Source organism: Dama dama, chromosome 9 (assembly GCF_033118175.1).
Source record: "Dama dama isolate Ldn47 chromosome 9, ASM3311817v1, whole genome shotgun sequence".
NCBI lineage: Eukaryota > Metazoa > Chordata > Mammalia > Artiodactyla > Cervidae > Dama > Dama dama.
In genome coordinates, this window is record NC_083689.1 from 94,726,901 (window position 1) to 94,751,259 (window position 24,359).

The 24,359-nt window shown below is 37.6% G+C and overlaps 1 protein-coding gene across 1 annotated transcript in view; it reads right to left on the reverse strand.

The window, feature by feature from the left end:
- Positions 1–24,359, reverse strand: part of KIAA0825 (KIAA0825 ortholog) — a 423,771-nt gene that overhangs the window by 304,095 nt on the left and 95,317 nt on the right. The gene's annotated exons all lie outside the window — the stretch shown is intronic.

Consider the following 24,359-nt stretch of genomic DNA (forward strand, 5'->3'; position numbering starts at 1 on the left):
TCAGTGAAGGACAATGTGAAAGTATTCTTTAAGAAAAACAGCAATAACACTAATTTTCAACTGAAAAACAAAGTATGGGAGTCAGGAGAAAAACAATACTATGGGAGTCAGGAGGTAATTCCTCTGAACAGCTTGACTCTGTAAGATCAATGTAAGAATAATATAGACAATTTGATCCATCAGTAAGAGACAATGCGTACTTTTCCCAGAACTGGAAATCACCTTTTATAATGTATCTTTCTTTCAAACATCAAGTTCTAACAATGATAATAGAAAAAATTAAATAATGTTTATTTTGTGCCAGATATTGTTATAAGCATTCTTCTATACACTTGTGCTAATCCTCTAAACTCTGTGAGGGAAGCACTAACATTAGCACCTACCTCGAAAGTATGAAGATGTTAAATAAATTGCTCAAGGTCACAAAGCTCATAAGTCACTTTTTAAATGGGCTTGTTATGTCAGGATCAATCTATAGCAGGCAACAGAATTACCTGGACAGTTGTTAACACACAAGTTGGTAAACTGCCCCCAAAGCTTCTGATTCAATGAGTCTAGGGTGGAGCCCAAGAATTTCTATTTTTCACACGCTCCAGGTGATGCTGCTGCTGATTTAGAAACCACACTCTGAGAACACTGGCTCTGTAGCTTCCTTTTTTATTTTTTTGTACTCCCACCTAGCCATCCTGTTTTCAATGTAGAAGGCTTTGCTTCAGGATAAACTCTCACCAAAATTCATACGTATAAGTTGAAAGAAAATGGCCCTCTAGTCATCCATTTATTGGGTATCTTCATTTTTTTTGTCTGCCCAGCACCTTATTCCCTCCAAGCTGGTCCCTTGGCTATTCAGAGGCCTTCTCTGAGATATTTTGAACAGAAGGACCAGGGGAGTTTCTAGGTGTAAGCAAGAAGCTACCAGGGGTCATGTATTCTGTGGAGTGGGGAAACTGGTCTGAGAATGAAGTCATCACATGGGGAGAAACCAAGGCAGCTTGAAAGCTAAGTTCCATTTGCTCAGGCCTCCAGAAGTCCTCCAATTTCTGTCCTTCCAGAGGTTTAATTGTTTAGCTCTTTCTTCTGTTGTGTGAATTACCACATTCTCCTTTAATCAGTACCTCTCCCCTTTCTGCATAAGAAGCAGAGATGAGGAGTGGAAGAAATAACACTTGCAGGATCAGAGTCCTGGCTAATGCCTTCACCAGTAACTTCACAGACGAGTTTCTAGTGTGAATCACAGGTATCTGCAGGGTCGCCAACAAGCCACAGTAAACCTCTACCGCCGCTGCGATCTGAACTTCAAGGGAAGTTCTTTTCCTTAATTTCTGCCTGCATAAGGTCTACATATCCTTCGAGGCCAAACTCAAGTTCAAATAATGTTTCTAACTTGCTCTTTCTACACTAAAATCTCCCCTCTCTGAATTTTTCATATACTCAAAGTTTTACACAAATTACTTGGTGATTCATTTAATCCATGGTAAGCATTCTTCCTCTCATGTTTTGTGGGTTAGTCGTTTTCACCTCCTGTATTTGAAGGTGATAGGGACAGAGGATAGCAATAAGGTAGGTGATTAAATAGTTAATTCCATTAAGGGATCAGAAGTAAAGGAGAAAGTATGGGAGATGCCCATTTGTTAAAGATCACTCAAGAAAGCAGGTTAACTTAACCACAAAACCAAACAGGTTTGCTTAGCAATAAAACCATGCAAGCATGACATGACCCCAAAACAATAAAACAATGGTGGACTGAGACCCCCATCCTGCTCAGTAAGATCAGTAAGTTAATAATTCCTAGCACATGCTTCTCTGTGCACACGAAAAACAAAACTATAGGGGAAGGTGATGATACACTGAAACCTAAGATGATCTACTGTATTTTAGTATACGTCACTGCCTTTTTTGCTCATTTCCATCATCCAGTGACAGTCCCAGTTTGACCAGATAAGGACAAGAAAATTCCCCCACTCAATGGGGAGGAGGAACTGATGATGGAATCATGATGTTACTCAAGAAGGAGGAAAAAGGTGATTTTTCCCCTGCCCACTTAACCTTTAATTATAAAACTATAACCTACTAAGTTCTTGGTGAGCCACTCCCTTGCCCACCAGCTTGTATCTCTCTCACAAGCATGCTATACTAATCAACTCTTTTCCTTACCTATCACTCTGCCTCTTGTGGAATTCTTTCTTCACCAAGACAGAAGAACCTGTGTTCTACTGAGTACGGAGATGTGTTCTGTCGGTTTCAAAGGCACTTGAAGGAAAAAATATTGGGTTGGTACAAAAGTAGTTGTGGTTTCAGACTGCAAATTTTAAATCAGTATAACTAAGCCTAAACACCTCTTTATTAATCAAAATAGGAACCATTACAATCAGTACATTTTTGCCAGTGAGAAATAAGTTTACTCCTGCAGTGTAAAAATTGTGCTTCAGATTTCAACAAATTCTTTGAAAGCATTTTCTGCCTCCTGCTGGTTGTGGAAGCTTTTCTCCTGTAAAAAGTTGTTGAGATAGTTGAAGAAGTAATCAGTTGGCGAAAGGTCAGGTGAACCCGGCAGATGAGGCAAAACTTTGTATGTGACCCAATTCATTCAACTTTTGAAACATTGGCTCTGCAATGTGTGGTTGGGCATTGTTGTGAGAAGAATTGGGTCCGTACTGTTGTTGACCAATGCTGGTCTGCAGTTTTGGGTGCATCTCATCGATGTGCTGAGCATCCTTCTCAGATGTAATGGTTTCTCTGGGATTCAGAAAGCTGTAGTAGATCAGACCGGCATCAGACCACCAAACAGTGACCGGGACCTTTGCTGTAAGTTTGGCTTTGGGAAGTGCTTGGAGCTTCTCAGTCCAACCACAGAGCTGGTCATCATATAAAATCCTTTTTCTGTCATATATCACAATCCAATCGAGCCATGGTTCATAGGTTGTTGTGTAGAATAAAAGACGACAACACTTCAAAACGACAATTTTTTGTTTGATTTTCGGTCAGCTCATGAGGCTCCCACTTACCAAGCCTTTTCGCCTTTCCAATTTGCTTCAAATGTCAGATGACGCTAGAATGGTCGATGTTGAGTTCTTCAGCATAACCTCTCGTAGTTAGAAGAGGATCAGCTTCGATGATTGCTCTCCATTGGTTGTTGTCAATTTCCCATGCTGGCTACTATCCTCATCTTCAAGGCTCTCGTCTCCTTTGCAAAACTTCTTGAACCACCACTGCACAGTACGTTTGTTAGCAGTTGCTGGGCCAAATGTATTGTTGACATTGCAAGTTGTCTCCATTGATTTTGGAGAAGGAAATGGCACCCCACTCCAGTACTCTTGCCTGGAAAATCCCATGGATGGAGGAGCCTGGTAGGCTACAGTCCATGTAGAGCAGGACACAACTAAGAGACTTCACTTTCACTTTCTTTGTACAAGAAAATCACTTGAATTTGCTTTTTGTCTAACATCATTTCTGTAGTCTAAAATAAATATAAAATAAACAGCAAGTAATAAGTCATTAGCAAAAAAAAGTTAGAAATGCACATTAAAATGATGTATAACATAACCACATTTATTTAAGAATGTATTCCAATATCAAACAGCAAAGTTCAAGAATGTAAAACTGCAATTACTTTTGCACCAACCTAATAGAATTTAGGCTTTAAATTGATTTCAAACTTCTAAAAAAAACTACTGGGAGAAAGGGAGCTTTTCTCAAAAGAAACATTGTTTCAGAATTGAGTTGAGGGTCCGGGTGGGTAGCAGAGAGTAGGACTGAGCTCTGGAATAAGGCATCTTGTAGGAACTCTCTGGGCTGAGAGATGAGATGGGAGAGTCTGGAAGGACTGAGAAACAAGGTCTGGGTTTTCTTTCTGCTGTGCCTTCCAGATAAACCCTCCATTCTATATGCGTTCCCTGTTATAAGCAAGCACCGGAAAGTGAACACCGTTGCTCATCTCTGCCTGCCTCTCCAGATCCTGCCTATTCTGCAACCAACACACTTCCATTTCATCCTGTTCATTCTGGACAGAAGTCAAAAGGAACCCCTACCAGCTGGAATCACTTTCCCAGAACTTTGCAACTGCTTGTGTGCATAACTCCCAAGCAGCTTTTCATGTATTCATATTTTATTACCCTATCTAGATGAGAAGTAAGGGTCTTATGCTTTTGGAATTCCCATTAATCTTAGCACAATACTTGTTAAATAGCAGGGGCTAGATTAATAAGCTGATTAGTTGGTTACTACAATATACCTCCAGATACTGATTTATTTCAAGAAAATGATCCCAGTTAAAAAAAAAATTCATGGAACGCCTGTTGTGCATCAGGCAATGGATTGGGTGCTGGGGAAAATAAATAATGCTTGCCCTTGAGGTGCTCAGGGTCCATATGGGGAGACAGACCCCTAATTAGATATTTTAATAGAATATGCTAAGAGCTTTGAGAAAGGCATATGGAGATGCTGTGGGAGCGTGGATGAGGGGCCCTGGCCCAGAGAAAGCTTCCTGGAAGAAACGACACATGAGCTGTCATAAAAGATCAATGGGAATTAGGCAAAGACGGGGAGGAAGAGGGTAGGAGGTGGGAGACACCAGGGCAAGAGCAGGGGTTTTCTGTCACCTCGGTGTGAGCGGAGAGAGAAAAACATGAGGGGAGGAGAGGCAGGGGCTGAGGCTGCAGGAGGCAAGGAAGCCTTGCTTTCTACCACGAAGTAGCTGGAGTAGCTGGAGGTTTGCTCCTACAGTGATGAGGAGCCACTGAGGAGCTTTAGACAAGGGCGGGGCGAGGGCTGGGCAGATGTTTTACAGGAAAACAAGAGGGAGGAATCCAATCACAAGGGGAAACAAAACTATTTTAACAGTCCGAATGAGAGATGATGAAGATCTAAACTGCTCCTTGATGACAGAAATGCAGAGGAAGAGATAGACTTGGAAGTATTCAGGCGGTCAGGCAAAATACAGCAACTCGGTAATTCTTTTGATGGCCGGGAGGTGGGGAGGAGGGAGAAGGAGGGGGGAATAAGCCATAGTTGGCACCTGAGTGATCTTCAGTGGCCTTAACTTGGATTTCGGGAGAGGACTGGGATCAGGGGAATGATGAGGAGGTGTGATTTGCCCATGCTGGGTGTGGAGTGCCTGTGCAACATCCCAGAGACCAGCTGAGCAGAGGCTAAGCTCTATGAATATGAAGCTCTGGGGGGAATCAGGGATGGAGCTAAATCCAATCAGGCAGTCCTTCATACATAGAGATGGTCAGAGACAAGATGCTAAACAAAGGAGATATCCATATATGTCTATTATTTTAATTTAGTCTTATTTCCTTACCATTTTAGATTGAAAAAAGTATCACACTTTCAGACATCATTATAGGAAGCATTTTAAAGATAAGATGAAGTCTTCAATGAGAAATTGATTTCAAAATAACAAACATGCAGCCTTTTGTCATATAATGGTGTTTAGGAATGCTGTATTAATAGAGGATGGCAAGTCTCTATGTCAGATTAATTCTATGTATGTTTCAAACGATGACAATAACAAACCACTTAAGTTTGTCTCAGACACTATGTACAATATCTATATTAATACTCAGATATTATGAAGTAGGTTTTATCACTATCAACTCCATCTTACAGATTATGACTCACACTCACAAAAGATTACCTATCCGAGGCCAGAAAGCTGCCATGTGGCAAAACTAGAGTGCAAAGCAAGCGTGGTTCCATAGCTCCTGATAGCAACAAGGCATCCAGCAGGAAGGGCCCCTCCCTCACCCCCAGGCGGGTTTTTTTTTTTTTTTGGCAGCAGCAGCAGCAGCTGTGAGAGGATGGCCAATAAGACAGCAGTAGCATCGACACTCCAGAAGGAGGCAGGCAAGCACAGGAATCCTAACACACACACTCAAAATCATAATTAATGAACTGATGTCTAAATGAACGCACGCATCAATCTAGGTATTCACACGTATGAATCTGGGTAGCTAAAACCGAGTATTATTGATTTTGGAGGGCAACTTGAATTGACATATCAAAATTTAAATTAGCTTGCTCTTTGGCCCAGGAATAACTCTTCTGGGAACAAATCTTTCAAAGATATACACTCAAGCATACAAAGAAAAGAAACTGGGAGAAACGCTAACATCTGTCAATAGGAGCTAGTTAATTAAGTAATTCATATAATCAGACAATAGTTCACAGCTTGTAAAAAGATGCACTTTGTATATACTGAAATAAAAGAGATCAATGACATAGTAAAAAAAAAAACTGCAGAATGTACATACACAGTACAGGCACGTATGTAAGTACAGGAGGGTACACGCCAAGCTACCAACAGGGAATCACTTTAGGACGGCAGGATTGAGGGTAGAGAGGGTGAAAGAGGCCTAACGCTTTTTATTTTATGTGCTTCAAATATGTGCACACACAAATACATGTAACGGTGGCCAGGTATTGCTTTGGGGAAAAAACTGTTTTCTAAATCCAGTGAGTCAACACTATGGTAAGATTACATTTAGCCACATGCACACGAATTAGGCTACACCTATAATGGAATATCATGGCCCTACTGAAAAAAGCGTCAGAACAGATGGCATCAACATGGGAGGAGATCATGAAATATTAACTGGAAAAGGCACAATGCAGAACAGTAGCCTGATCTCATTAAAAAAATACAAATCTGTATATTAATTCTGATACATGCAAATGAAAAATCCTGCAATATGCAACAAAGTATGAATAACAGTGGTGATCTGGGGGATTGGGAATTGGGGGAAGGAAATGTGAGATCTTCAACTCTCTCCTTATATCTATTTGATGTTTTAATTTTTATAATGAAAATTTACTACTTGGAAAAGTTACCTAATAAAACATTCTCATTTCATATTTTAAATATTTGGTATCACAAAATCTTCAAATAGGTCCCAGAAAAAGTTTCAGATTCAAATGTTTATGAAATAATTAAAGGCACACTAAGGAAAGGAAAAGTGAAGTCACTCAGTCGTGTCCGACCCTCTGCAACCCCATGGACTGTAGTCTACCAGGCTCCTCCATCCATGGGGTTTTCCAGGCAAGAATACTGGAGTGGGTTGCCATTGCCTTCTCCAAAAGGCATAGTAAAGACTGAACAACAACAAAAATGCCTACGGCTGATTCATGTTGAGGTTTGACAGAAAACAGCAAAATTCTGTAAAGCAATTATCTTTCGATAAAAAAATAATTTTTTTAAAAAAAGTAAAAGTACTTCAATATATTTTCAGAATCTCGTTTTTCTCTTTCTTCCCACTCCCACAAAGTAAATTTAAGCCAGAGATGCTCCTGGTCTTCGCTTTGGATGCAGAGTCACCTTCTCTCCGGCCCCACCTCCCCTCTCAGGAACGTAGAACTCAGCTTCCCTTCTAACTGGGAAGGCCCCTCATGAGACCTCTGTCTTAGGAGCGAGGGCTCCGACTCCCTCCTCACTCCAAGGCTGTAACAGGAGTCTCTCACCTCTCTTCTATGTCTTCCACAGCACTCCCGCCGCTTCTCCATTTTTGTGACAACCTCATCCCCTCTTCTAAGCTCTTGCCCATGCCTTAAGCATCCCTCTTTCCTTTTTTGATTGTCTTTGGAGAAGACCAGATCAAGAACCTCTCATTTCTCCCAATGGTTCCATAGGAAAGCCCTGTCTTTTGAGAAGCAAATATGGGTTTCTTCCTAATGAAGAACAGCCCACTCTGCCTTTTGCAATATTCAGCATCTTCCAACGAGTCACACATCTCAGAGCCAGACTTCCTCACCGTTAGTTCAAAGTGGCAGGGCACTGTAAGGACATACTGTGGAAAACGCCTACGGTTCTAAGGGAGAAACAGCCTCGATTAGATCAGCTTATGAATCATTCCGCTTTTGACAAATGATATAAAGAGAGGATCTTCAGAGTCACTAGTTTAATGTGAATAAGGCATTTATGTATAAAGTCATCTTTCTCCAAACTTTGGTTACATGTAATAGAAAATAGGTAAGTGTGAGCAGTAAATGGGAATTTCCCATAAGATGTAGTTCTCGTCTCAAAGAGGTAGAGGGACAATGGACAAGAAGCTGGAGTGAAAGTCCCTCTGCTTAATCATCCTCTGAGTTTGCAAGTGGATCCAAAAGCAACCATTTACAGTTGTTTGGAGAGCCAAGATCCCCAGGTTACCAAAGTGAGACTTAACATGTTTGGAATTCACTTGGAGAAGCCTCCAAATACATATGATAATTGGGGGTGCAGCTGTGCCCCTTTGTTTTCACCACAAAGAGGCTTGAATGACTCCACAGTGATATTAGATGAGCAATCTTAAAATACCTTAAAAGCCAGTGTTAAAGATCAAACCTAAGTTACGCCATAATAGCTAAGAGTATAAAATACATCAGCTCTACCACACCATCAGCAGAGATGAGATGCATCAAACTGTGAACATAGATAACTTAGCAATTCTTATTTGATGACTATGAAAGCAAACATCAAACTGTGTTAAAATTAATATGAAGAAGGTCACATATCTCTTTTTTCACAAATCTATCTTACATAAAAAACAAGGAAATAAAACTATAACTGAATAGAGACTTCAAGTTCTTAAAGATCTAATTAGAAACAAACATAATACATGTAAGTAAAGAATCATGTATAGAATAAATTCTAAGCACAGCATTTAAAAGCACAATATACAAATTTCATTATGTTAAGATTTCAATACAGAAATTTTTGCTATGGTGTTGAGTAAATTCATATTTAATATTACGTTGGGAAATTTGAAAAATACAACTAGTTATCAGCAATCAATTTGTTGACTTTGGTGTTCCCAGATGCCATTTGCTTGTTGTTCAGTGGCTAAGTCATGTCTGACTCCTTGCAACCCCATGGACTGCAGCACTCCAGGCTCCTCTGTCCTACCTCCCGGAGCTTGCTCAATCTCATGTCCATTGAGCCAGTGATGTCATCCAAACATCTCATCCTCTGTCTCCCCCTTCTCTTCCTGCCCTCAATCTTTCCCAACATCAGGGTCTTTCCAAGGAGTCAGCTCTTTGCATCAGGAGGCCAAAGTATTGGAGCTTTAGCGTCTGCACCAGTTCTTCCAGTGAATATTCAGGGTTGATTTCATCTAGGATTGACTGGTTTGATCTCCTTGCTGACCACGGGACTCTCAAGAGTCTTTTCCAACACCACAATTCAAAGTATCGATTCTTCACTGCTCAGCCTTCTTTATGGTCCAACTCTCACATCTGTACATGATTACTGGAAAGACCATAGCTCTGAACTATTCAGACATTTGTTGGCAAAGTGATGGGTCTGCTTTTTAATATGCTATCCAGGTTTGTCATAGCTTTTTTTCCAAGGTGCAAGAATCTTTTAACTTGAAGGCTGCAGTCACCATCCACAGTGATTTTGGAGCCCAAGAAAAGAAAATTTGTCACTGCTTCCACTGTTTCCCCATCTATTTCCCACGAGGTGATGGGGCCGGATGCCATGATCTTAGTTTTTTGAATGTTGACTTTTAAGCAGCTGTTTCACTCTCCTCTTTCACCCTCATCAAGAAGCTCTTTAGTTCCTCTTCTCTTTCTGCCACTAGAGTGGTATCATATGTGTATCTAAGGTTGTTGATATTTCTCCCGGCAATCTTGATTTCAGTTTGTGAGTCATCCAGCCCAGCCTTTTGCATGATGTACTCATCATAGAGAGCTTCCCAGGTGGCGTTAGTGGTAAAGAATCTACCTGCTAATGCAGGAGACATAGAAGATGCCAGTTCAGTCCTTGGGTTGGGAAGATCCCTTGGAGGAGGGTATGGCAACCCACTCCAGTATTCTTCCCTGGAGAATCCCATGGACAGAGGAGCCTGGTGGGCTACAGTCCCTAGGGATGCAAAGAGCTGGACATGACTGAAGTGATTTGGCACACATGTACTCTGCATAGAAGTTAAATAAGCATAGTGACAACATACAGACTCGACATACTCCTTTCCCAATTTTGAACCAGTCCATTGTTCCTTGTCCAGTTCTAACTGTTGCTTCTTGTCCTGCATTCTCCTTTCCCTTCTCCAGGGGATCTTCCCAACCCAGGGATCAAAGCCAGGTGTCCCACATTGCACAGGTTTGTCAGGAGACAGGTAAGTTGTTCTAGGAAAACGCTGCTTACTCTCTAACTACCACTGCACACTTCACAACCTATTAATTAGCACTTAATTTCCCCTTTGCTTAGGGAATAATGATTCCTTCACCTAATACAACAAAGGGCTATCTTAACAATCAATTTTGTTTAATTAGCTAATGATCCATAGACAATATCCATCCCCCCATGAGTGCCTTACAGATTCCATCAGAACATAATAACCACTACAATTTTTCAAGCTCTGCTAGATAGTTAACTTTAATGCTAACATAAATGCAAGACAGTCACCTCTATTAATTGAGGAACAATAAAGCTTTGAACATTTTTGACCTTTGGTATGAAAATTTCAATCATAACTGTTTTAAACTTGCATACTAAGTGATTAGGATGTGATTTAAAACATTTAACATGAAATAGCAAAAGTGAAGGTTAAAGTCCCTCAGTTGTGTCCAACTCTTTGGGACCCATGGACTGGAATTCTCCAGGCCAGAATACTGGAGTGAGTAGCCTATCTCTTCTCCAGGGCATCTTCCCGACCCAGGGATGGAATGAACCCAGGTCTCCGGCATTGCAGGTGGATTCTTTACCAGCTGAGTCACAAGGGAAGCCCAAGAATACTAGAGTGGGTAGCCTATCCCTTCACCAGCAGATCTTACCAACCCAGGAATCAAACAGGAGTCTCCTGCATTGTAGGTGGATTTTTTACCAACTGTGCTATCAGGGAACTAATACCTATCAATGAAAGTGAAAGTCACTCAGTTGTGTCTGACTCTTTGCAACTCCATGGACTGTAACTCCATGAATTCTCCAGGCCAGAATACTGGAGTGGGTAGCCTTTCCCTTCTCCAGGGGATCTTCCCAACCCAGGGATGAAACCCAGGTCTCCCACATTGCAGGCAGATTCTTTACCTATCAAATATATGTTAAAGATGCAAAGCACAAACAATAGAAACTAAAGTCTCATCTTTATATTCTTTATATTTCTAGAGAGACATCTGGAGCCATGTAATCATTTTCCCTCAGTAAAGGAAGTAATTCCAAAAGGTGACAGTTGACCTCTAAATTATGTCTAAACATTGACTATGGTTTTCAAAAGCAGATTCTAATCTGGAGATAAAACTTACTATCAAGATTTTTTTCTCTTTATATTTATGGATCAGAGCATGCAGCAGTATTAAGTATTAGTTTATTTTTTTACTGAATTATATAAATTCATAATGGAATGGATTAAAAAGGTATTTTCTCTATCTTTGGATAGAATGTACATTTACAAAAGACAACCCTTTTCTAGTTTCTGAGCCTAAAAACAAGTTATATCTCATTCAAATAAACATTTTAAGTGGACATTTACAAAATCTGGATTGTGATTCTGAGGATAATGGAAAATAAAATTCTCGACATTCTAGGTGATAAAAATGAATTTATATTATGCAATCACATATAACTTGTAGTTGTATGCATATTACCATATATTAATTAATTTCATACACAGTGACAGAATGTCAAAGAAGCAAATAATACACAGTGAAGAAAATGAAGCCAAAGTACTTTTCAGGATTGATAAAGGTACAAAAGATATTACTGTTCAAATTTTCAAACTCTTATTTCTAATTATAACTATTTAATAAAAAATACAATAAACTTTCAAAAAATGTTGGTCAAAATAATTTATATAAGTGAAATAGCAAAATAACTGTTGAGGAAGTTAAAGAATTCACACCAAACTCTTAGACATAAAATTCTGAAAAGAAAATAGAAATCTTGATTAGGTGATCTGACCAAATAATTCCCAAATTTCATTTGTGGTTTATGGTTATCCAGTGAAATGTTCAAAGAAATCATCCATTTGACAAAAATTAATGGGACAGCCTAAGATTTAATGCTCATTATATAAGTAAAAGCAGAAGAAAACAAACCAGGTTTGGTTAAAATCAGATATGAAATAATCAAATAAAATGAAAACGAGGCAACTTAGCAATTGCATATACAGAAATTCTAAGGAGTAAAATTTTTAAGTAGTGAGTGGAGAGATGCAGGCATAAACCCATTAGCAATAATGTGTTCCTCTGATCTTGGTGATATTCACTTTTAAGTGATGCTGTAACTATTATAACAATCCTGCATTTATGACAGCATTCATCTACTCAGTCCCTGAAGACCGTGAACTTAAAAGTAGTGTTTTCCTTTTTTTTTTTTTTTTGCAATTACTAATGACATATTTAGTTTTATAGGCACTAGTCACAGATCGAATCTTTTTTATGTCTCACTGTGGTGTGTAATTTTTTTTTAATAACTGTATGCTTAAAATAATTAGTACTGCTGGATATAATCACTAATTTCCTAAAACTGCAAAAGGCAACTTAATATTTCTGCATAGCAGCTGTAATACACAATATTGCACAGAACTAAATTATTACAAACAGTGCCAGCAGTTTTCTATACACAGTACTTAAGATAATTATAAAAAATCATCTTCATTACTGCTTGCTAGCATTTTTTTAACAGTTTAATTTGGATAGGTTACAAAATACATTCAAATCACACAGATATAATTACTGTAAACCCAAGAAGCTATAAAATGTTCCCAACCAAATCCCTTTGACCCTGTTAATGTCTGTTCCTTGTTAATCTAAGGCAAACATTGTTTGTAGTGTGCATTTGTTATAGAATATAAAAAAAAGGGGGGGGGGAGGAAATCCCTAAACAGTTGTTATTGATTCCAGCATTTACCGACTGAGAGTTAAGTGCTGTTTACAAAACAGAACAGATGCAGATGCTGACAAAAAGGTAAACAATTGTTGCATGGCTTCCTGCCAGATTCTGAACCGATATATTAAACTCCAAGTGAAGCACATTTCCCCTATGGATTGCACTTATTGCAACTTCATTTCCTATGTGCTCTGACTCTCTATTGCCGTGCCTGGCACTAAGCTATTTCCAGTTCTTTGCTGACCCCTGAGGCCTGGTGCTACCACACACAGCCATTAGAGAAGGGAATTGCATGTGTCTGACACGGCCTGAAACCAATTATTTGATATTTTCTTCAGAATGATGCCCAACTCTGTTGGGAATGAGCAATCATGAAATAATTTACCTCCTGATTTAATTTTTTCCTGCACAAATTAGTTGTAGACTGAGCTGGCTATACACAGATGCTTGTGACATAGCTCTGTCTTATCAAGATGATACTTGAAATGAAGCAGGGGGATCTGAATTGAATAGGTTGGGGAATCCTGCTTTAAAGAGGCATTGACAAGTTTATCAGATATACTGATCACATGTACTCTCTGTTGATTGAAAATGACAGAACCTTAAAGAACTATCAGGATAGCAGGAGAAAAAAAAAAAAACACAAGGATGCAAACCTTATCAGTGTATTTAACGTTTTTAAACCTCCTTCTGATCTCTGGTTTCCTTTTCATGTCTCAGAAAACTTGGTACATGTTTAAAATTTAACAAAAACTAAAAAACAAACTCACATTGGTGTGTAACTGATCGTCATCAAATTTAGTATTTAGTAATACTGTTTTTAAACATAATCATAAATGTCAAAAAAGTATGCATTTTTTGTAACTCAAATCCCTATGAGTGCCTTTCATAGAAATAAAAAGGATTTATATTTTGTTGTGTATATGTCACAGAAACAACGCAAAACATGAGATTATTACTTATCAATAAACATAGAGCTTGTATAAATTTGCGTATGCTTAATCTAAATAATGGGATATTAAAGCCAACTGCTCAAGCTCTATAAAGACAATACAAGTCTCTTTAGAGGGATTCAGTGAACATAAAGCCTCAACAAAATCTGTGCAGTAATAATCTTGTCTATAAAGTTGAACAAGGATTTTTCTCATTTTAACATACAGAGTCCACATTAGATCTTAGCTATTAAATCTTACAGGGGCTATAATTGCTACATCTTCCCACTTCTCTTTAGGTTCAGGCTCTACTAACAAGACCCATATACCAATAACCATGAACTTTATGACTTTTGTAACCTTAACAAACAAAAATTATAAGAAAAATATCCATTTAAAAGAACATACTCTTCAAATAGCTGAAGGATTACTATTTTATTATGCTACTATAAGAACATTAACAATGATGATAAACAATTTTAGTACAGTTTGGAAAAAAGATATAGGAAGACACTATAAAACAATGCCACAACATAACTTTCTCTCACAATGATCATCATAAAATTTGGAGGCTATTTCTCTTCTTTTCAGGATAGATAATTTCGCAAACCTGGTTGTCTACTCCAACAAGTACTACAATGATTAATACTGTGTACTTTTTGCTAATAGAAATGCTAACATTGAATTTTAAGTTTAAGATAATTTCTACTTTGGAGGACAAACATTGCCAGATATTCTAAAATCAATTCAGCATGACCATGTCATAGAAATTTAAATTATCAAAACTTCAAATTATTTAGATTTTCATATATCACTGGCATCATAATTCCAAGGGCCTTTTCAGATTCTTATTTCTCTCTACCACTTTATCTGCTAACTTGGTACTTCCTACAACTGTATTACAGAAGAGATTAAGCTAGTAATAATGTAAGCAACACGTTCCTAAGTAATAGACAAGGGTTTTCTGTTTTTACTCAGTGTTGAAAAGAAACCGCAAAAACAAATGTTGATAGTTTTTGCTTTAGACTGAAGCAATCGAGTGCACTTCATGGTAATTTTCAGATCTCTGTTTAAATAGCCCAACCATCAAAGTGCTTATGGATATTCTGATAACACTAAAAGCAAACTGAAAATATATGTATTAAACAAAGGAACAAATATTTGATTTTAAGAATGACAGAGGCAAAAGCCTTTCTGATTGGAAATCCATTGTAACTCTTAAATATTTTACCCAAAGCTAAGGATTATTTTCTCCTTTCCACATGTGAGGGAGGGATTGGTCTGACTCTCAAAGCTACAGCAGTTTCTCCTGTATACATCCCAGTGCAGACAGATCTGTCCATACTCAGAAAACGCCAATTTAGACAGAGAATTTTAAAAGTCCCAGGTGTAGAAGACTCAGATTTCCCCTCAGTTAAATATCAATAGAGGTGGAGATGTTAATTGACAGCTACTTTGAGGCAGAAGATATTTGACTTCATACATGTGACACTGATGGTCACAGATTTTCATACCTACATATAAATAACGATGCTGAAAACGTTATAACGTAATGTCTATCTGCCAAGTTGATTTTCCCAATGAAGAATGTTGAGGTGTCGGAACATCTGTTACAGTTTTCAGTCTTGTGTTAGAAAGAGTACATCTTTAAAGGGATCTTACCAATGTCTCTTGACTTACTAAACATTTCTTCTTGAAATTTTATGAAAAAAAAAATGTTTGCTATTAATAACTGATTAATAGTATGGTGCCCAGAAGGCACATATTACATTTTCTGAGAAACTGAGAAAAAAATATGTTAGTTAAACAACATTCAAGGTTATACTAGTCCACTGGAAATATCTGTATGTTAAACAAGAATTCAGGGATTCATGACCTATAAAACTATAAACCTGTAAACATTTTTACCTAAAACAGCAGAGCTCAGCATTCACATTTATCATTGTGTTTATATATTAAGACATAGAATGACATAAATAATGTCAGCGGGGGAAAGCAGAAAAGTTTTAGACAAGGCATATTAGTTACGTATCAACTCACTTTCTACAGAACTTGAATTTCTAGCCTGCAACCACCTCCATCTGTATTATTTATCCACATTTTTTGCTCAGTATAGAAGAGCTGCAAAATAAATGTTTGCTTTTAGAATAATCTTATTCTAAACTTTTTTCCAATAATTTGCTTACAGTTATTTTCACTCTTCTCTTAACATGTCACATATTTTTAACTAGATAATTTCTTTTTCCAAGTTAAAAAAATAAGAGTTTTAAAAATCTCAGTATTTCAATCTCTTCCTAATTTTTAAAACTGTTATTGAACGGTTAATAAGGGACATAAATCTCAAGCTGACCTATGACCCCTCATGTATGGTAGTTTAATTGCTAAGCTGTGTCTGACTCTTGAGATACCACGGCCTGCTGCCTGCCAGGCTCCTCTGTCCGTGGGATTTCCCAGGCAAGAATACTGGAGTGGACTGCCATTTGCTTTTCCAGGGGACCTTCCCACCAAGGGTTGAACCCACATCTGCTGCACTGCAGGCAGATTCTTTACCGTTGAGCCACCAGGGAAGCCTTCATGAGAAATTACTAAGTCATTTTTACCTACCATCCTTAGTAACTGAAGGTCTTACAGAACATGCCTAATAAAATATTCTTTCCACCTTTAGGAAGAACACATGAGAGGAAGTCGATAATTGCTAATTGTTGCTATATGGAAGCAAAAATATTACCAAAACTAAACTGCATCCACTTTCTCTCCAGAATATACTTTCCATTTTTGTTGCTTTAATGTCTTTAAAACAAAATTCAGAAGTCTCTGAAGATTTAATGTGAAATAATGGGGTCAGAAAACTAGTCACATATTTAGCAGAAAAACATTTTAGGTAAATAAAGATACGTGTACATATCCAAAAATATCATGTACCTATCCAAGCACATAACAAACATCCTCTCCTTATGCACATACACATACAGTCATTTTTCTCATAGTTTTAAAATCAAATAACTAATTTTTACAGATGATAAAACCTTTAGTAGGAAGAATTTTAAACCACCACCTCCTTAGGGGAAAAATTCTATTTGTTCATTTTCTTATCAAGTGGTGCTAGTGATAAAGAACTTGCCTGCTGATGTAGGAGACATAAGAGATACGGGTTTGACCCCTGGGTTGGGAAGATTCACCTGGAGGAGGGCATGGCAACCCACTCCAGTATTCTTGCCTGGAGAATCCCATGGACAGAGGAGCCTGGCGGGCTACAGTCCGTAGGGTCACTCAGAGTCGGACACGACTGAAGTGATTTAGCAGGCACACATGCATTTTTAACGAGGTACAGAGGTATAGTAGGAAGATACTCCTAACCTTAGTTTCATCTCCACCTTGATTTGCTAACCAGCCAAAAGGCTGTAATTTTTTTCCCACCAATGAAACAAGATCTGGAGTTGCTGCACTGCTTAATTTCATATTGGTGATGGAGCAAAGAGAGGCTAAAAAAAAAAAACAAAACCAAAGGTGGAAGCATCTTGCACACATACTGCTAATCTTTAGGTTTATTATTAATTATGACAAAAGGGATCTTAAACCTGGCAGCAATTGCTTCAACTATTTCAGTAACAGTTACTTTTAGCCTAACTCTGGTAAAACCTTAAAGGTAAGGAGATTACCTACTTCTCTAGAAATAAAATGAGAGACTCTTCCACATATTTTTTATATTAAGTAAAAAACTAACATTATTATTTTCCTTTTCATATGTTAATATATAGAAGTCTTGGATTTTTTTTTTCCCTTTCTAAATCTTTCCAGAGCAGAAAATGCAGTGATGTAGCTTTGCACTCTGTTAGTATAATAGTTGCTTTAAAAATTGAAGTTTCTTTAAATGTATATGCAAAGAATCAATATGTGTGCTACAACTGCAGTAAGTCCAACACAAAAATAAGTATCTGTGGCTCATGGGAATTACTCTTCAAATTATAAAATGGTTTCTGATCTTGTAAGTGAATTCATTCAGAAAGAGATAGACAGCAGTTAAGAGAATAGTTTTGGTCATAATTCAGCAATGTATTTGAATTACAGTCGAGATACATCCCAGCAGTGGGCCTTTGAGAAAGCTACTCAGCTTATCCAACCTCAGCTTCTGTAACTATAAGGTAGGGATAATATTCAAATTTTCAGACATGTTATAAGAATCAAATGGTGTATCAATACATAAAGTGCTTCGCAAGGTGCACAGCAAATTAAAAGGATCTAAAAAAAGAGTACCTCTTATGTACCTGACTTTATATATTTGTAAATACATAACAAAGAAAATTTGGGGGGCCTCCAAAAATCACTGCAGATGATGACTGCAGCCATGAAATTAAAAGACACTTGCTCTTTGGAAGAAAAAGCTATGACCAACCTAGACAGCATATGAAAAAGCAGAGAAATTACTTTGCCAACAAAGGTCCATCTAGTCAAAGCTATAGTTTTTCCAGTAGTCATGTATGGATGTGAGAGTTGGACTATAAAGAAAGCTGAGTGCTGAAGAATTGATGCTTTTGAACTGTGGTGTTGGAGAAGACCCTTGAGAGTCCCTTGGACTGCAAGGAGATCCAACCAGTCCATCCTAAAGGAAATCAGTCCTGAATATTCATTGGAAGGACTGATGCAGAAGCTGCAACTCTAATACTTTGGCTGCTTGATGCAAAGAACTGACTCATTTGAAAAGACTGAGGCTGGGAAAGATTGAAGGCAGGAGGAAAAGGGGGCGACAGAGGATGAGATGACTGGATGGCATCACTGACTCAATGGACACGAGTTTGAGTAAACTCTGGGAGTTGGTGATGGACAGGGAGGCCTGGCGTGCTGCAGTCCATGGAGTTGCAAAGAGTCAGACACGACTGAGCGACTGAACTGAACTGAACAAGGAAAAATGAAGATGATCAATGAGAAAATATTAACAAAAATTAATGGTGAAATCATGTTCTGAGTAGTATCCTTTGCAAAGTATATACTTTATTTAAGTTTTTAGTGTAAAATGGAGCCTAGGCCATTTGTGCTTTACTAAAACTCAAGAATCGGAATGGCTGGGAATGACTTTTAACACAGAAAACACTTTCTTAAATGGCATAAAAAGTTTGTCCTCTTGTACAAAGGATGAAATAAAACTAAATGGCTCTAGCTCTCACCCTCACCTTGATGGATCACCCTGTATATTTTTACTGCAGAGAGGCAGACGGTACAGAAAGGAGTTAGGTTGAGTGGAAAATATCCTCCTGGCTCATAAAAAGGGAAGACAAGCCCACTATCTCAACTGATGGCATGGATGCATGAGCACATTCTAGAAGTCTCAAGAAAGCTCTGAACATGCCATGTAACTGAACTGGCAGGAGGGATGGCTTTAGGATCAATTATGCCAAGACCCAAATCACTTTTGACTTGCTTCACATGCTGAAAAAAAATACTAAAATTATTTACACAAGTTCAATTTGTGTACAACTGTTTCATTATTATATAGCTTGTCAAATTCTTATTCACAGACTCTTAATATCAATCACCCTTCCATGCTTTACAGGCCTAATTCTGAGGCTTTTTGTACTTACAGAGGGGTTTGTATGGATACAGAGACACTTTTTTAGAAAAAGTATTTAGTCCATGTGTACTGTCTACAACATTGCAGAAACAAGCTGGTTCTTCCCCAGGAAAAAACACAGTCACTATTAAATCTCTGCTTTAAATACATGCCAGAGAAAAGGCATATCAATTTCTTTTCAATCAACAATATAGAATAATATCGTATTTCCATTTCTTGCCTGTGATCTTAATTTTCAATGATCTGATTGAAAAAGCTACAATGACCAAAAAATTGAAATGAAAAATAAAACAAAACAGGAACAGTTGGTTGTGGGATCAAAGGGGAAGCCCCAAAAAAGAATTTCTAGGAATAGCTTCAGATGTCAGCTGGAAGGAGGGACTCTACTTCCTGTTTTTGCTTAATCACAGACTCCCCTCTTCACCCTCCTAACGTCGTCAAAAATGCAATTGCAGGAAGTGAGAAATTTCCACACTGTTATCTTCAAGTTTCACTGGGGGAGAAAAGTCACACAGATAAAAATCTAAAGGATGTTTTCATATTTGTGACGGAGGCATACAAAGTCACACACTCAGCCAGTTAATACAGCTGTCCTGTCAGTCAGTAGAGAAAATAATGATGACAGTTTCCAATGACAACCTGTAGGTATAAAATCTGGTCGTGGAATAATTTCCAAGTCACAAAGTCAGATTAAGTTTAACCCTATATGCAAAACAGAAAAAGAGACACAGAAATACAGAACAGACTTTTGAACTCTGTGGGAGAAGGTGAGGGTGGGATGTTTCGAAAGAACAGCATGTATACTATCTATGGTGAAACAGATCACCAGCCCAGGTGGGATGCACGAGACAAGTGCTCCGGCCTGGTGCACTGGGAAGACCCAGAGGAATCGGGTGGAGAGGGAGGTGGGAGGGGGGATCGGGATGGGGAATACATGTAAATCTATGGCTGATTCATATCAATGTATGACAAAACCCACTGAAATGTTGTGAAGTAATTAGCCTCCAACTAATAAAAAAAAAAAAAAAAAGTTAAAGCTTAGATACACTATCTAATACAACCCTTTCATTTTATTGGTTATCAACAGAATGATATGAAGAGGTAAAACGACTTATCTAAAGTTGCATAAACAAGGGGGTGAGAGCTTCAGGCAAGCACACTTGACTCTGATAACTGTACTTTTCACCTTTTGAGAGCAAGTACTTATAAACAAAGAATGTACCAGTATTTCATTAAAGACTAGCAAGTATGATAAAACAGTGGGTAAAAAACAAAGCTAATCAACAATATTATTTATTAGTATTTTCAAAAATGTTACAACAAAAACCCCTGAAATTGTATTATTATCTTAAAGAAATTTGTGATAACTGAATAAAGATACAACTTTCTCTTAAGAATTTTTTTTCCCCCATTACTGTTTTGTATTATTTGAAATTGCAGCATCTACTAATGTGGGGTTAGAAAACAACAAGCATAGCTGACATCAGAGAGCTAATGGAGATCTTCCCCTCCGTCTCATGAACACAACAGGGTCAAGAGATGGGGTATCTTTCTAGGAGACTTGGTCTCTTCTGCAACAATACCATAGAGATGCTTCTTTTGTACACACTTTGCATACTGGCCTCAGTATACTCTAAATTTCCTTGAGAGCATCACTCAGCCAATCAGAGACACTTGAGGAGTAGGAGAGAAATTAGGGTGGTTTTGACTGACCTACTTTCCAGTTGTGATCTGTGCCTTCATAGTCAAAATTCTACCTTTATCTTGACTTGAGGGTCTTCTTTACTCTAAAGGATCTTTTCATCCCTAGAGGGATTCTGTTTCCCCTACTCCCCAATCTTCCTGAAACAAAATATAAAGGAATTGAGAAACGGGAGGGGTAGAGGCCACTAAATTTCAACCTCTCATCCACTGCAGATCTTTAGAAACCTTCAGAACACTCAAAGGCGTGTATCATATACTCTTAAGTCTTTCCCTTTCAAGCTAACAAACACCTTAAGGAAAATTCAATGTAAGATAGACAGGGGATCGTGACATTTATACTATGATTGAAGTTTTCTAACTATATTCTTACATATTAAAACACAGTGAATTTATCTAACTAAACTTACTACACATAAACAATCCTCTCTTTTTCAAGCACTGAGAAAAGAGGCAATATCTTTTCTTAAATCCAAAGAAAATACAATTTTAAAAGCAATTTAATGATTTAATCACTTATTATCTAGGGACTTCCCTGGTGTTCCAATGGTTAAGATTCTGTGCTTTCAGTGCAGGGGGTATGGATTTGATCCCTGGTCTAGGAACTAAGATCCCACATGCTGTGCAGCATAGTCAAAAAGTAAAACAAAAATGAATAAGTAAAATAAAATCCCAATTAAAAAAAGAGTGTCTGCAAAAATAATACTCTTTTTTTTCTAAGATAGATTACCTAACCACTAAGAGTCTGTGATGTTTACATTATGACATTATTTCATCATTTTCTTCAAATAACAAAACATAAAAATAGACCCATAGATCAATAGAACAGAATTGAGAACCCAGAAATAAACTCTTGCATATATGGTCAACCAGTATTTGACAAGGGAACCAAGAATACTCATTGGGTAAAGGATTAAATAAATGGTGTTGGGAAAAGTAGATAAAACATGCAAAAGAATGAAACTGTACCTTATCTTGCAACACATACAAAAATCAACTCAAAGTGGATTAAACTGAAACCTAAGACCTGGAACCGTAAAACTCCTAGATAGTGAAAAAGTTCCCTAATGTTGGTCTGGGCAATGATTTTTTGGATATAATACCAAAAGCAAAAATTAATAAGTGGTACTACATCAAACTGGAAAGCTTATGCACAGCAAAAGGAACTATCCACCAAAAAGAAAAAAAAAAAAGAAAATCTTTGATAGGGAGAAATACTTGCAAACCATATACTCAGTAAGAAATTAATATCCAAAATACTTAAAGAACTCATACAACTCCATTACAACAACAACAAAAATCCGATTAAACCATGGGAAGAGGACCAGAAGAGACATTTTTCCAAAGAAGACATACAGATGGCCAATAGGTACATGAAAAGATGCTCAAGATCACTCATCATCAGAGAAATCCAAACCAAAACCACAATGATATATCACCTTTGCTATCATGAAAAAGGCAATAGATAACAAGCACTGGTGATGATGGAGAGAAAAGGGAACCCATGTGCACTGTTGGTAGGCACATAAATTGGTATTATAGACACTGTAGCAAATGGTGAGGTTCCACAAAAAAATTGAAAAACAGAAAAACCATCAGCAATCCTACTTCTGGATATATATCTAATGGCAATGAAAACAAGATATCAAAGAGCTAGCTGCACTTCCACGTTTACTGCAGCATTAATCACAATAGTCAAGATATGGTAACATCCTGAGTGTCCATTTATGAATGAATGTGCTTAGCTGCTCAGTCGTGTCCAACTCTTTGTGACCCCATGAACCAGAGTCTGCCGGGATCCTCTGTCCATAGAATTCTCCGGCAAGAATATTAGACTGGGTTGCCATTTCCTACTCCATATGAATGAATGGATAAAGAATATGTGAGATTGAGAGACATAAAATGGAATACTATTCAGTCATGAGAAAGAAGAAAATCCTGCAATTTGCAACAACACGGATGGACCTTGAAGGCATTACGCTAAGTGAAATAAGTCAGATGGTCAAAGAAAGACAGATAAATATGATAACACTTATAATGTGAAATCTAAAAAATACTAAACTCAAAGAAACAGAGTATTAAGGTGGTTACCAGGGGATGGTGGATGGAGAAGATATTGGTCAAAGGATACAAACTTCCAGTTAGAATATTTGTGATTTCTGGGGGTCTAATGTAGAGCATTGCAATTATAGAAATTATAATGTATTATATACTTGAAAATTGATAAGAAAGTAAATCTTAAATGTTCTCACCATACCAAAGTAATGGTAATTATGTAACATGACTGTGGCAATCGTTTTGAAATATGAAGGGTACAAATCAACACACTGTACATCTTAAAATTACAAAATGCCGTATGTCAATTATATCCCAATAAAGCTGGGGAAAAAAAGACTAGTGTATATACAAGGTCTGCTTAAGTTATCTCTTTGAATGAGAAGAGTGTGGGATAGTTTAGAGGAAAGTAAAACAATGACAACACTAAAGTAGATCTGAGCTTACAGAGCATTCAAACAGTGTTCTTAATGGAATGAGCTATATCTGTCCTGTTCTTTTAGGTAAAGAGCATAATGATAGAGTCAGGACACCCCAGTCAGACAGACTAACCTGGCTTCACGTTGTAACCTTGACCAGATTTACTTAATATCTCTATGTCTTAGGTTTCTCACTATATAATAGAGATAAATAATGTGACCTACCTTGCTGGGTGGCTAGAATGAAATAACACGTTGCAGTGTCTGACCCGATAAATGTGGAGCTATTGTTACTTAAGAGAATGTTTAGGGTTTCAGGCAAAATATCAAAGACTTGATGAATAAACACATAGACATATACAAAAGATAATATATAACCCATTCAAGCCGATCTAGATTCTATTTACATAGGACTATAAATTATTATAAATTATTTATAAATATTAATAAATTATTATTTTGCTAGTCTCAAACTGTATTTCTTTAATAAACAAAAACTTGGTCATTGGGCTAAATATTATTGGAAAATATGACTGCTCTCTGTTACAGCCTTAGCAGCAGTTAACTCATTTAGATTTCTTCCCTTTATCATGTCTAGCTTAGAAACCCTCAATATGGTAGCTGCTAAATGCCTTGCCTATGGCAGGTGCTCAACAAGGCTGAACTGAACTGATTTTCAGGCAGCCCACTTGAACAGTGCCATTTGAAATTTCTTTTACAAAGACAAAACATTTAATTTTACACTTTAAAGCCCAATACCATGATGGTAAAGAACATGGGTCTTGAAGACATAAAGACCTACATGTGAATCCTGACTTGGGGCAAAGGACCAAAAGCAAGTTAATCTTTCTAAACTTCTCTCTTTGTTTATGAAATTGGGATAT